Below are 15376 nucleotides of genomic sequence, written 5' to 3' on the forward strand. Positions count from 1 at the left end.
GCCATATCCACAAAAGATATGCGATAAAACCCAGGATAATCTTAAAGGAAAGAAACGGGTGTCTAGAGGGAATGTAGTAGACCTTTCCGAGTTAGAGGACAAAGCTGAAAACCAACAACACATCCAGAACAAGGAAAACTATCCTTCCTGGAAAGGGGGAGTAGTCAGGCTGGGAGGAGACGGCTCTGAAACACTGTGTCCATGGAGGTTGTCAGGACAACTTTGAATTCTGAGAGTGTTTATGACATTACAGCGAACGTGTCATCCCAGATGGCTGCATGTTTACAGTACCAGGAGTGGCTTAGGCTGGGATACTCAAGTGAGAGATACCCAGAAACAGCTTTTCCAAACAGAAACCAGGCACAGAAACTTGAAGAGATCAAAGAGATGCTGATTCCAGGGATAAGAAAGGTATCATTGTGATGATACTTCATTCTTCCTTCGTTTTCTTCCATTCCATGCGCACTGATGCCCTTCCGTTTCCTTGTATCTTGTGGAATTTCTTTCCCCAAAGCTTTGCTACTTCTCGGTTTACATAGCTTTCACCTGTTTGGCACAGCTTATTCCTAGATACCTTGTTCTTCCTACTAGCATGCTTTTTTTTCTTTTTTGAGGTTCAGTTTTTGTATCCTTTGCAACTTTTGATTAGTTTTATTTAGGCAGATGTTTACTGCTGTGCTCACATCGGCTGGCAATGCTGCTGTATTTGCTGAGGAAGACTGGCCCAGTCTAACGTCGCTTCCTATCTGCCTGTTTCCTTTGTTGCCCATTCCTGTCACACACGCTTCTTCCAAATAGGCTGCTAAGACAGATGGCAACGAGCATGCTGCCTAGGTTTTCTCCTAGAAGTCTCCCGGTTTCAAGTCTTCCATTCAAGTCTTTAATCCGTTTCGAGGTGGTGTGTGTGACTAGTGTAACATCATGCTCTACTCTCATTGTGTTACATTTGGCTGTGCAGTCTTCCCTGCACTGTTGCTTGTCGAGACTCTCCTTTCTCCGCTGTGTACCCTTGGTTCCCTGGTTGAAAATGTGTTGCGCATGTATGCATGTGCATATATGCGTGAGTTGACCTCTGGGCTCTTGGTGCCTGTTTTTGGGCCCAGACTGTGCCGTTTCGGTTCCTAGCACTTCGTCCTATATGTGGAAATCAGAAAGTGTGATACGTCCTGCTTTGTTCATTTTCTTCAGGATTCCTTTGGGTATTCAGGGTCCTTTCCTTCTGGATAGAGACTTTATTATTCTCTCTTCTATTTCTGTGGGAAAGATCACTGCAACTTTGACTGGGATTGCTTGGAATCCACAGGTTCCTCTATCCGCTATGGACGTTTCAAGTGTGTTAGTTCTTCCACTCGAACAGCACGGAATAGTCTTCCGTTTCGTTGTGTCTTCTGGAATTTCTTTAGCCAAAGCTTTGCTAGTATCGGTTTACAATGCTTCCACCTGTTTAGTGAAGGTTAGTCCTAGATATCTTATTATTCTTAGTGACATGCTTCTTTTTTTGAGGCTCAGTTTTTCTATTCTTTGCAACTTTTAATTGGTTCTGTTTTGGCAGAAGTTTATGGCAGTGCTCACATCTGCTGGTCGTGCTGCTTTATTTTCTGAGCAAGAGTGGCACTGTCTAACGTCACTTCCCATCTACCTCTACACTACCTCCCAGGACTCTCCCAGGATGGCTGTACCAGAGGTGACGAGGCTGAACCCCAAGAGTACAAATGGACGACCATGAGCTGCGGACTCAGAAGGTACGGACTTCACAGCTTCAGCAGTGGCCAGCCCCTTTCATGTTCCATTGGCAACCTGCTGTTTTGGAATGTGACTTCAATATGCTACTGGAGCCCAGCTCTGGCCCTGTGTAGATGAAGCCATGTTGTTTTCCTGGTCCACTGTGATGTCATAGGATTTCTGAGAATTGTGTCTGTGCTGTGCCAGCAAGCTTCATGGACACAAGGTTTCAGAGCCCGCTTGGAGCAGTCTCAGAACTCTCCCATTCCATTTAGCCCAGGTTTGACCTTCACTGCAGGTTTTGGGGTTGTGACTTTTCTGACTTTCAAACGTTTAAGCAGAATCTGTCTAAACACGGCCGTCTTTCACTGTGGATTATTCAGTTGTGATTTCTGTTTGCCTTACATTTTCTGGGACCTTTTTTTCTTTTCCATAGGCTAATCATCATGGTATTGCTAAGCTATCTCCCTTCGATATGCTTATCAGTGTGTTCCCTTTTCATTCCAAGTTATAAATTTTGCATTTCTTTGATCACGATATGTTCTGTTGGCCGTTGTGTGAGTGCTTTCGTGATTGTTGGGTGTTGTCTTTGAATTTCCATCGGTCACTTGAAGGAATCTCTGCTATCCTGGCCGAGGTGACACTGAGCACTGAGAACATGTGGTCATCTTCCTTGGTTAGAGATTCTGAGATCAGAAACTCCAGATTTGAGGTTGTCCTGGCAACCATCTTCACGGACACAACGGTTCTGCAACAAATTAGACGAATCTGATGAATTTCTCTTTCCAGGTGAGAGATCCTTCTGTCAATTTCTGGATTTGGAAAGTTCGAACTTCAGCCCTGATCCTTGAATGCTCTGCTAGATTATGTCTAGATACTGGCTTACTTTCTTTCCACAGGGTTTGTTATTTGTTTGATTTACATCCTCACCTGTGGCGTGTTTATTTTTCTTTAAATATAATGTTCTAATTTTCAGCCAACATCCTTACATCTGGTGTTGAAACACATAATCAATACTCCTTCTACTGCAAGAGAAGGGGCAGAGAATCTCACTGATCCCAACTTAGCACTTTAGCCTTGGAGTGCAGCATTCACCAAGGAATGAACCCCTCTGCAAAAGGGTGCTTTTGAGCAACTTCTAGAGTCCTTCCAAACCAAGAGACATACCCCAAGCATGACAGTTGTCCATTCCTTCCAGGCTTCAAAGAGGTGTCTTGTGACACATTAGCATGTAGCCAGTGGGCACCCATGATGCCAGAGCTATGCAAAGTGAGACTTCTCTTTAAAAAATGCTAGTGGCCTAGAACGGCGGCCTTGATTCTTCTCTACAATAACCTCAAGAGATCATTCTTGACTTTGGATTATGAGTGAGGCAGAAGGACAACATAGGTCTCATAGTTCCAGCCTCTTGTTTCAAATCAAGTTTCAAGCTTGAATCAGAATGGCCTCCTCTTCAACGTGAGGAGATGGCAATGTTCTCATCTCAGTGCTTGTCCCTCTATTATGGCTTCTTCCCAATGATTCCTGTCTTATCCCTTGAATTAGCGTATCTTTGACCTCTTCAAGTTTCTGTGCCCTGTTTCTGTGGACAAAAGCTGTTTCTGAGTATCCCTCACTAGAATATCCTAGCCTATGCCAATCCTCGGGCTGGAAACCTGTGGCCATCTTGGGTGACATGTTCACCATGATGTCATAAACACCCTCAGAATTCGAAGTTGTCCTGACGACCTCCATGCACACATTTCTTCAGAACCATCTCATCCCCGTCTGATTACTCCCCCTTTCCAGGTAGGATTGTATTCGTCGTTATGTATTTCTTGTTGGTTTCTAACTTTTTCCTTGAACTTGAAAATGTCTGCTACCTTCCCTCTAGACACTGGTTTCTTTCCTTTCGGATTAATCTGGGTTTTCTCTCTTATCTTTTGTGGATGAGGCCAAATGGGTGGACTTTCCCAAGAGAAAGTCCCGGAGGCTCTCCCAAGATGACTTTTCCCAGGCAATCCTCTGATGCGCAAAGATCATGTCACCTCCTAGCAGTCTGACAATTCCACTTTGGCAGGTCACATGTTTTCCTTCCTTCATTATTTGGGGAAGTGTTCCTGATGCGTTCATAGATTGTAATATTCCCATGGTTCTTTTTCTGGTGTGTACTCATAACGTCTCTTCAAAATTTCGATTTCTTTAGGATGTTTGCACCATACCGTGAAATCTATATTTGCTAATGCTACTAATCTGATGCGCACCCGTGGTGCTAACCAATGAAGCCCTGGCCGCCCAGGTGGAACGTGGGCACATACCCAGTACACCGCAGGGCCGGCACTGAAATGGACTTTTGGATCAAACTTTTGCCTGAACTAGGGATGATGTTGGCCTGCTTTGGTTATTCGTAATGGTAATTAATAGTAACATTGTGGACTGTAACCTTTTCCTTTGGCTCCTGAGTTTAGTACGGAACGTGTTCTCTTGGTAATGTTCCTTTTCATCTCTTTGTAATGGTCTTCCTTTCTATAGCATCATCAAGCATTTTGAGGTGATTACCAATCCTTGAAAGTTCATCTTCTCTAATCTCTTTCAGCCTCCAAAGTTTTAGGCCGTAAATCTGGACCCCTAGAGAACATATGGTGAATAAGGAAATACAAAATTCATAACTTGGAATGGAGGAGGAAAGACTGATAAGAATATCTATGGGAGATAGCTGTGAAAGACCGTGATGAATGATGTGGATTAAGGCTGCCCCAGCTCGAAAAGCCCAAGGTTACCTGGCCTACATACCAAACTACATGACCCGGTGCATTTTTTTTTTTGGTATGAATTAGAGGTGTCCCAGTGATAGAAGCCCATTTCATGCTCACCTACATGCCTATCTATATGGCCAGATTGGTATTTAATGCTATATGACCACACAATAACCAGACCCCATCTGAACTGAAATCATTTAATGACTTTTTTTATTAATGTTATGATAGATTACAACCTTGTGAGATTTCAGTTGTACATTTTTGTTAGTCTTGTTGTGGGTACACCACTTCCCCCTCTGTGCCATCCCCCCACACCCCCTTTTCCCTTGTAACCACCGATCAGATCTCCTTATCAATCTACTAATTTCCACCTATGAGTGGAGTCATATAGAGTTCGTCTTTCTCTGACTGGCTTATTTCACTTAACATAATACCCTCGAGGTCCATCCACGTTGTTGTGAATGGGCCAATTTTGTCTTTTTTATGGCTGAGTAGTATTCCATTGTGTATATATATGCAGTACACTCTTTGACATCAGTTTCAAAAGAATCTTTTCAGACGCTGTAACTCCTCAGTTGAGGGAAACAATAGAAAGAATAAACAAATGGGACTTCATCAGACTAAAGAGCTTCTTCAAGGCAATGGAAAACAGGATTGAAACAAAAAAACAGCTCACTAATTGGGAAAAAAATATTTACAAGCCACTTATCCGACAAAGGGTTAATCTCCATAATATACAAAGAACTCACACTGCTTAACAACAAAAAAACAAACAACCTGATGAAAAAATGGGCAGAGGACATGAACAGACATTTCTCAAAAGAAGATATGAATATGGCCAATAGACACATGAAAAGATGTTCATCATCGCTAATCATCAGGGAAATGCAAATCAAAACTACACTAAGATGACTTTTAACATCATATGTTCTTTTTCCAGTAAAAATGTCACGTACCAATGCATTATAAAATTAGCCCTTACCTTCACCTCACGGCAGCAGCAGGACCTCTGACTGCCCATGGAACCTTTCCCCATGCAGCAGCAGCAGCTCTTCACTGCCCATAGGTCCTGTCCCCATGCAGCAACTATTTACTGCCCATGGGTCCTGTCGCCATGTTGTCCTGTACCATTCTATAAATAAAAGAACACCACTACCAGAATTTGAGAGTCCAAGAAATCTTTCTTTTGACTCTTCAGCTTGCCAAGCCCATATCATATCTTGTGGCCCATATCGAAAACTTGCTTCATAGGTTTGTGAGCTCAACGTCTGGTAAGTGCCCTTTTCTTGGTTGTGCATCTCTCTTTTTCAAGGATGGATCTAAATTCACTTCTCCATCAGGAACTTTCTTGGATAGCTGCATGAATCCACGTTTGCTTCCCATGGCTACTCTATAGGGCAAATCATGGCATTCAGCTTGAAGAGAATCAGTACCTTAAGCCTAAGGGCGATGTAGAGTGAATTACTCCATTCCTTCCTAACTCTATCTCTAATATACAAATTTTAGGTGGGCACGGGTCGGCCACTTAAGTCCTTAGGATGGCCGGCAATCTGCAAGACTCCCCTGGAAGGTTTCTTTTCCTAAGGCTGGATTGGGATACCTCCCATGACACCTCACCATGCTCTGAACTGTGTGAATGTCTCAATCGGGACTACAGTTCAAGGAAAGTACCAAAGTCTAACCTTTGGTTGCATATGGGAAACCCTCCTTCAAAGAATGGCTCCAACATGCAATTGGGTAGAATGTCCCCCAGCTCAGTGGAAAATTCTACACTATTTTTCTCCATCCTGTTCTCTCTTAAACTTCTCCTTTTCTCTTGGGGACCATTCAACAGGCTCCTATTACTGCCAGGCAGAATAGGAAAGATGTTCACCAGGCACCTGTTACTGCCAGGCATACCACAGAAGGTACACAAGGGATGCAATGCTGGGGGCCACGCCCATCACCCATTGCTATAGGAACCACACAGTAGGAACCACATGTAGGATGCTGCCGTAGGGTCAGGGGTGATCTTCAAGGTAATGGACATGTCTCTTTCATCTTTGTTAGAGTTACAATGGCCATTTTCATCTCCTTTTGAACTTTGCAACTGGGGAAACAAAGGAATCTTGCAAGGATCAAGGCCTCCACCACTGGAGCCCCAACTATGGCTTTCTGGGCCTGATCACCCCAGCGGCCCTAAGTAGGGTGCCCTCTCTTGGCGGTTGACTCATTGAGTAGTTTCGTCACCTACTGAGTTGGCTATGAGGGTAGGAGACCTGTGATTTATTCTGAGAACTGCCATGCTACGGTAGTGTGCCACAACACAGGAACTGTTGTGTGACTCTTATCTTGAGAACCCTCTGAGAGCAGCCATGTGGGTGAGGTCTGGTGTCTTCTTTTCCTTTCTCTGTTTTTCTCATCATGTCATCTGTTGTCACCAAGTCGAGCTTAAGTTCTGGCTGGACCTGACCAGAACATGGACCTTCTGTAAAATCGAACAACTTGAAAATATTTTGCAAGGGACTTAACTCTCAACCCCGGTACTGGGAGCCCCGGCCTGCAGCCAGTTCCAGGTGTTTGTAGCCACTGCACCCTTCTCCAGTCCACAGCCAGTCGCACACTGGCTTTACTGCCATGGGGAATGCCATAAGCATCCCCAGAGACTCACCACTCAGGGTCATTCTAACTAATTAGAAACACTTTCAATTGTATGGGTTATGCCCCAGAGACTCCAGCTGGGAGAAAGTTTGTGAGGTTTCCCTGTGCCTTTATGGTGCAGTTGGACAGGTAGATCAACCTAGAACGTCCTTCAAGTTACAGTCAAGTTTCTGAGAAATCAAGAGCAACTGTCCTTAGAAAATCCTTGCAAGACTGGAAAGACAGCCCTAGAGGCAGTTCCGAGTCCACCTAGTTCCTTTATCATGAAAAGAATTATCATCCCCCCTCTCCAGGAACTACTATCTAGCCCATCACTCACAGTTAAGACTGAAAAAAAGAAAGGAGGGGAAAGGAGAAATGGCCATAAGTGTGCCATTGAAAGAGTCTAGCATCTCGAGGGTCTTCTCCATAAGTATTAGTAAAAAGGCTCAAAACAAAGTTTACATTCATAACTGGTGAGCTTTATATTATTGTACCTGATTCACGGCAGTAGCTTTTAAAACAATAGTTGTACAGTCTCTGTGTATGCGTGTCTATGTGTAGGTTATGCATGTGATATTTTCAGCCTTGGGTGGTATGACCAAAATTAAGATCTCTGTTTAGTTGGCATATAGTAAGTGTTTACATAAATGCTAAATGCAGTAGAAATTAACTCAGTGCCTTTCAAAGTTAATGTCATGTGAATTAACCTTTGGTAAATGAAAGACTGTTTAAGTTTGTTGGTCTGATTGAAAATAGTCTTGTTGTCAGGGATGTCGGTATTTGCATAGGGATGCAGGTCTTCAGCCTGGGTTTACTAGTCATATAAGTTCACGTTGTCTGCTAAATTTGTCAGCAAAGTAATAGCTTTAAATGATGACCAGTTTTGTCTAAGGCCTCATGAGGTTTCAGTAGGTAATCTGAACATAATTGATGGAAACAAATGGTTTAAATAGATAATACTCATTAAAGTGAGTACAAAAACTTTTATGGTCTGTATAGTTTGGGAAAGAAAAACAGCTTCAAAATGCTTTTTGGTAACCATCTTGAGTTTTGCCGAGTTAAGTTAAATGATAAAAATCTGAATATCTGGGTCATTTCTGGATAGGACGAAACACTGAAACATTATTAGTAAACACATCTAAGTTATCTACTTTTGGCTTCTTCTTGAAGAGGCTAAAAGTGTGTCGGTGTATTAAAAACCATGCCTTGTGTTTTATTGTAAAGTGGCGTGTTTCTAAATTTATGAAGTGTTCAGAATGCTGATATAAAAGACAATTCATAATTGTTTTCCTTTTTAGTGTTTAATAGGTCTGTTAAGGGTTAAAAGTTCTAATTAACCTACGTAATTAAAGCTACAGGAAATTACTAACAAAGAGCTCTGTTTTCAAGGAAGTTAAAATGTACGTTTTCAGTAAAAAAGGTATAAATAATGGAAATATTTTTGTTTAATTAGTTAAGGAAGATAAATTCGTCCTGATGTACTAGAAAGGAAAAAACAAAGACTTTGGGACAAATGCTGAAAACATAAAAGAAAGCTTTAGAAGGTTTGTGAAGAAGAAAATCTGAAAGGAGTTTTATGCCTGGTCAAGAAGACCAAAGTAAGTTCAATTAAGTGAATGAGTTTGAATGTTAAAAATAAGTAGGTGCAGAAATTCAAGTTTGGTTTTCTCTAAAAGGATACATTTTCTTGAACTTTTGATCTGCTCTTGATAAAGAGGTTATAAAAGCTATTCCTTTGAGTGAGTCTACCTAAGAGACAAACCTCTTTTGTGAATATAATGACTTAGGTCACTCTTAAGTTTATTGACTCTTTCTGTTATCACTTTGAATAGATACCTGAGCATATTTCACAGTGAGTGTTGTTTCACATTTGAACAAGCATTTGAAAAGCTTTTGATATGTTTTGACAAGATTCTCCCTCAAAAATATTCAAATCCTAACTGAAGGCTGTCTTTTGACCTGGTAGACAGAAGAAAAATTAATCTGAGGCTTTTCAGAGGGCCCTTGAGACATCTCAAAGACATTTGCTCTCTCTTCCTATAAGGAGGAAAATACTAAACTAATTAGACTTATTTGGTCTATTACATTGCACGGGAATCATTGTAAAATAAGTAATGATAGACTTTCTTAGGTGTTATTAGATGGGTAAATGTTATTAATATAGATGTCTTAAAATTATATAGCATTCCTAAAATTCTGATCTGTCCTGGTTATCAGTCATAAGTCCACTTATTATCTGGAAGTTTAATATGTCACAGAAGCAGCCAAGTTTCTTTGGCAATTGCCCTTTTGAGTCCTTTGTCCATTTCCAGGTAGTTGTTGTTTTACTCTGATTCTTTTTCCTTTTGCAAATATGTTTCGTCTGCGGAGAAATTCCTGGAAAGGGTTCTGACAAAAAGGTTCTAAACGACAGGCTTCTGATAAACTTTCAGATTGTAAAACTGAACGGAGTAAGAAATTACAGAATTCTAACAGAAACTAAGTTCATCATTCTACTAACAGAAGATTCAGCCCAAGAACTGATTATGTAAGGCTGTGTGAACTGATAAGTATGATTGTAATTTTTTAGGACTTCTATTTGAAATATTGTTGAGGTTTGATGTGTTGTTTTGTTTTCTCGTAATGAAGGAAAGCTTTTTCTCTTTTCTCTTATGCTAACTATGACTTACATCCATTTAGTGAAATTATACCTTCATGAGCAAAACTGAAACATTTACCTTTTTCTCCCTACCTTATCCTTAAGGAATTGTCAAACACTTTGTTACTGAGTATGGTCATTTCGTGGCAATATTTGCATAAGTTCCATAAGAATCTGTTCTCCTTATAACAGGACACATTGGTTATATTACCAACGCTTTGTCTGGAATGTGATATTTGAAACATACAGGCTCAGATACAACAAGACAGCATTTCAGGAACAAAGATTAGAATTTCTGGAATACAGTCCCTAGGAAACATGGGCCTGGTACCTTGTTTACAGAGATTCTGGCAATCTTGCCCGGTCACTAAGGAATCTTGCTTATCTGGCAGGTGCAGGGAACCTCCGAATATTTTGGGTGACCTCAAAGAGAATGCCACTCAAATCTGTAGGTACTGCAGGCCAAATCTGATGGCAAGTCCTTGGCTTGGCTTTTCTGGCCTCTAGAGGCCTTCACAGTTCAATCTGAGACTCCTCAGAAAAAATTCCAGCAAAGCAGATTTTAAAAAACCTGTATAAGCAATTCCGATTCTTTCTGCTCTTATGTAAATAATTGGAGCAAGTTGTATTGAAACTGCACTTTATTTGCAAACGTGTTAATCATAATTTGGCTATCTTTTGTAAAAATGAGGATGATTTAAGAGAGCAAAAAATTACGCTTCTGTAGAAGCTACAGTAGCTATTCATGGATACTAGATTCTAGCTCTTTTCTTCTGCAAGATTCATCTATTATTAATCGTAATGTCTCCTTGTGGCCATCTATCTCTGACACCTCGGAGTTCCCTGGCCACAATCAAACATTTTCCTTCAATACTACTGTCCAAATACTAACTAGATTTGCCTTGTCACAGGTGTATCAAACAAAACAAGTTCCAACAGTAAAGTCCCCAACTCATCGATACACACAGGATGGACCATATCTAATTTGGGATGAGTATATTTGGTTCACTCCTACTAGTGGGCAACTCAGTAAAAGACCGCTCTCTGTTGGGAAGAAACCAACCACACCTGTGATACATGGCCTAATAGCAGCTGACCTTGGGAAAAAATCCCTTTATATGTGTTCTTATGTCATAGCCTTAAAAAAAATACAGGTTAGTTTGGGACTGACTGGGATAGACAGCCCAGAATGAATTGGTTAGCCGCTAATGGTGCTCAGTGGATATGTGGCTCCAATTTATTACCTTGGCTGCCACCTGGATGGATTGGATGATGCACCCTAGGCTTTGTCTGGATGCAAGGTAGAACTACATTTACTATATCTCCTCCTGCTAAGCTACCCAACCTGCAACAGCACTGGACCCGCTCTGTCTTCCACTGGTATGACCATCTTTCCGCAATTTTCCTTCCCCAATTAGGAATCGAAAATATCGTCTTGCACATGGAAGTCCTAAACAAATTTAGTATGAAGGCATTAAATTATACACAACATAGCCTTTCGAGGCTCAATTTAGAAGTATCCCAAGTGTGTAAGGCAGTCCTCCAAATCCAAATGGCACTGGATGTCTTGACAGCAGCACAAGGGGGCACCAGTGTCATTATAAAAACAATGTTGTGTCTATATTCCTGACTACCATCAAAATATTTCTGGCTTCCTATCCCAGCCACCAAATTAAATCCATGTCTGACCAACCCTAACTGTAAACGACTGGTTGAACTACTAGTCAGGACCAGGTTTCTGCAGTACTTCAAAATCTTATTCATTGGGTTAAACATACTGCTTGTATTTCTTATTATAATTTGTTGTCTCTTTCATTGTTTCTCTTTAGCATGACAAAAATGTTTCACCTCCTGGACCACCTCTCGTCAAAGGATTCTCTCGTCTCCAGAGGCTCTGTACAACTTGTCACCCTTGAGCTCCACCAGTGAAGACTTCTGGTCCACTGAACTTCCTCCCTGTACCTATGGCCCCATTTTGGGGCAGCTCTACGACCTTGTACAGCCAGAAGTAGTTACAGAAGACTGACCATCATTCATATCCCCAAAGATTTCCGGTCATAATGGGTTCAGGGGTGGTTTATGATGTGGATTAATGCTGCCCAAGCTAGAGAAGCCCAAGGTGACCTGGCCTACAAGCCAAACTACATGACCTGGTAGATATTTTTATAGTATGAATTGGGGCTGCCCAGGGAGAGTAATCTCACATTGATCTGTGAAGGCCTCTAGATGCCAGAAAAGCCAAGCCAAGGACTTGCCATCAGATCTGGCCTGCAGTACCTACAGATGTGAGTTGAGTTCTCTTTGAGGTCCACCAAAATATTCGGAGGTTCCCTGCACCTGGCAGATAAGCAAGCTTCCTTAGTGACCGGGCAAGATTGCCAGAATCTCTGTAAACAAGGTACCAGGCCCATGTTTCCTAGGGACTGTATTCCAGAAAGTCCAATCTTTGTTCCTGAAATGCTGTCTTGTCATATCTGAGCCTGTATGTTTCAAATATGACATTCCAGTCAAAGCCTTTGTAGTATAACCAATGAGGCCTGTTATAAGGAGAACAGATTCTTATGGAACTTATGCAAATATTGCCAATAAATAACCATACTCAGTGACAAAGGGTTTCCAAATTCCTTAGGGATAAGGTAGGGAGAAAAAGATAAATGTTTCAGTTTTTCTCATGAAGGTATAATTTCACCAAATGGCTGTAGGTCATTTTTAGCATAAGGGAAAAGAGAAAAAGCTTTCCTTCATTACGAGTAAACAAAACAGCACATCAAAACTCAACAATATTTCAAACAGAAGTTCTAAAAAATTACAACCATCATCATCATTTCACACAGTCCTGTATAATCAATTCTTGAGCTGAGTTTTCTGTTAGCAGATCGATGAGCTTAGTTTCTGTTAGAATTCTGTAATTTCTTACTCTGTTCAGTTTTACAATCTGAAAGTTTATCAGAAACCTGTCGTTTAGAACCTTTGTGTCAGAACCCTTTCCTGGAATTTCTCGGAAGATGAAGCATATTTGCAAAAGAAAAAAGCATCAGAGTAAAACAACAACTACCTGGAAATGGACAAAGGACTCAAAATGGCAATTGACAAAGAAACTTGGCTACTTTTGTGACATATAACACATGCTGATAATAATTGGACTTATGACTGTTAACCAGGAAAGATCAGACTCTTAGGAATGCTATATAATTTTAAGACACCTATATTAATAACATTTACCCATCTTATACCACCTAAGGAAGTCTATCATCACTCATTTCACAATGTTTCCCTTGTAATTTAATAGACCAAGTAAGCCTAATTAGTTTAATATCTTCCTTCTTATTAGGAAGAGAGAGCAAATGTCTTTAAGAAGTCTCAGGGGCCCTCTAAAAATCCTCAGAGTAATTTTTCTTCTGCCTACCAGGTCAAAAGGAAGCCTTCAGTCAGCATTTGAATATTTTTGAGGGAGAAGCTTGTCAAAACATATCAAAAGCTTTTCAACTGCTTGTTCAAATAGAAAGCTACACTCACTGTGAAACAATGCTCGGGTATCTATTCAAAGTTATAACAGAGTCAAAAATCTTAAGAGTGACCTCAGTCATTATTTTTACAAAACAGATTTGTCTCTTAGGTAGACTTACTCAAAGGAATAGCTTTTATGACCTCTTTACCAAGAGCAGAACAAAAGTTCAAGAAAATGTATCCTTTTAGAGAAAACCAAACTTGAATTTCTGCACCTACTTATTTTGAACATTCAAACTCATGCACTGAATTGAACTTACTTTATTCTACTTGACCAGGCATAAAACTCCTTTCAGAATTTCTCCTTCACAAACCTTCTACAACTTTCTTTTTTGTTTTCAGAATTTGACCCAAAGTCTTTGTTTTTAACTTTCTAGTACATCATGACAAATTTATCTTTCTTAACCCATCAAACAAAAATATTTCCATTCTTTATACCCTTTTTACTGAAAACATCCATTTTAACCACCTTGAATACAAAGCTCTTTTCCTTAGTAATTTCCACTAGGTTTAATTCCATAAGATAATTACAATTTTAACCCTTAACAGACCTAGCAAACACTAAAAAGGTGAACAATTATGGATTGTCTTTTATATCAGCATTCTAAACACTTCCTAAGTTTAGAAACACGCCGCTTTACAACAAAACACAAGGCATGCTTTTTAATACACCCACACGCTTTTACCCTCTTCCATAAGAAGCCAAAAGTAGATAACTTAGATATGTTTATTAATAATGATTCAGTGTTTCATCCTATCCAAAAATTATCCAGATATTCAGATATTTATTATTTAACTTTACTTGGCAAAATTCAAGATTGTTACCAAAAGAATTTGAAGCTGGTTTTTTCCCCCAAATATAGAGACGATAAATGTTATTGTATTCATTTTATGAGTTTTATGTATTTAAACCATTTGTTTCCAACAATTATGTTCAGATTACCTACGGAAACCTCATGAGGCATTAGACAAAGATGGTCATCATTTGAATATATTATTTTGCCGACAAATTTAACAGACAACGTGAACTTATATGACTAGTAAACCGAGGCTGAATGCCTGCATCCTATGCAAATACTGACAACTCTGACAACAAAACTATTTTCAATCAAACCAACAAACTTAAAGAAGCTTTCATTTACCAAAGGTTAATTCACATGATGTTAACTTTGAAAGGCACTGAGTTAATTTCTACTACATTTAGAATTTATGAAAGCACTTACTTTAAGCCAACTAAACAGAGATCTTTATTTTGGCCATACCATCCAGGGGTAAAAATATCACATGTATAACGTACACATAGACACACATACACAGAGACTGTACAACTATCGTTTTAAAAGCTACTGCCGTGAATCAGGTACAATAATATAAAGCTCACCAGTTATGAATCCAAACTTTGTTTTGAGCCTTTTTACTAACGCTTATGGAGAAGACTCTCTAGATGCTATACTTTTTGCAATGACACACTTATGGCCATTTATCCTTTCCCCTCCTTTCTTTTTTTCAGTCTTAACTGTGAGTGATGGGCTAGATAGTAGTTCCTGGAGAGGGGGGATGATAATCCTTTTCATGATAAAGGAACTAGGTCGAAACTGAGCTGCCTCTAGAACTGTCTTTCCAGTCTTGCAAGGATTTTCTAAGGACGATTGCTCTTGATTTCTCAGAAACTGGACTGTAACTTGAAGGACGTTCTAGGTTGATCTACCTGTCCAACTGCACCATAAAGGCACAGAGAAACCTCACAAACTTTCTCCCAGCTGCAGTTTCTGTGCCATAACCCAGACAATTGAAAGTGTTTCTAATTAGTTAGAATGACCCTGAGTGGTGAGTCTCTGGGGATGCTTATGGCATTCCCCATGACAGTAAAGCCAGTGTGCAACTGACAGTGGAGTGGAGAAGGGTGGAGTTGTATTCACTTTTATGAGTTTTATGAGTTCCTACAAAGGCCTGGAACTGACTGGGGGCCAGGGTTCCAAGTACCCGTGTTGAGAGTTAACTCCCTTGAAAAATGTTTTCAAGTTTTTCGATTTCACAGAAGGTGCAGGTTCTGATCAGGTCCAGCCTGATCTTAACCTCGACTTGGTGACAACAGAGGAGATGATGACCAAAACAAAGAAAGGAAAAGAAGACACCAGACCTCACCCTC

This window comes from Equus asinus, chromosome 24 (assembly GCF_041296235.1).
Source record: "Equus asinus isolate D_3611 breed Donkey chromosome 24, EquAss-T2T_v2, whole genome shotgun sequence".
Taxonomy (NCBI): domain Eukaryota; kingdom Metazoa; phylum Chordata; class Mammalia; order Perissodactyla; family Equidae; genus Equus; species Equus asinus.